This window comes from Lipotes vexillifer, unplaced genomic scaffold (genome assembly GCF_000442215.2).
Source record: "Lipotes vexillifer unplaced genomic scaffold, Lipotes_vexillifer_v1.1 scaffold883, whole genome shotgun sequence".
In the NCBI taxonomy this organism is placed as follows: Eukaryota; Metazoa; Chordata; class Mammalia; order Artiodactyla; family Lipotidae; genus Lipotes; species Lipotes vexillifer.
The window spans coordinates 60,478-60,866 of record NW_006789567.1 but is presented as its reverse complement, the minus strand read 5'-3'; the positions used below and the strand labels follow the sequence as shown (position 1 = coordinate 60,866).

Here is a 389-nt window from a genome sequence, read left to right as displayed (position 1 = left end):
AGGGAAGGGCAAAGGACCTGCTGAACACCTGCTTTGTGTCCGCTGAACGTGCTAGATGCATGCCTGCCTCATGTAACAGGAAAAAACCCCGTGAGCTAGGCACGACCGCCCCGGAGTTATGCTGGAGGAACGAGGCCAGACGATTAAAAAGGGGGCAGAAACAACGGGAACTCAGGCCTGTCCGACTCCAAACATTGATCTCTGCCCCAGAATGCCAAACGCCTTTCCTCCTTCAGTCACAGTCTCCAGATCTCAAGCTTCCGTCGGGTTCCCCAGCAGGTGTGCCTTCCCGAGCCACGTTAGACCCGAGCCATTCGGAGGTGGGTGTCTAGGCCGCAGGAAGGGCGAGGGCGGAGGTAGCATCCCGGCCCTCCCGCTGGGCGATGCGG

General features: G+C 59.6%; 1 protein-coding gene across 1 annotated transcript in view; it reads left to right on the top strand.

Annotated features, from left to right (window-relative positions):
- KCNK10 (potassium two pore domain channel subfamily K member 10) overlaps positions 1-389 on the top strand; it is a 140,925-nt gene that overhangs the window by 139,135 nt on the left and 1,401 nt on the right. The window lies entirely within an intron of this gene.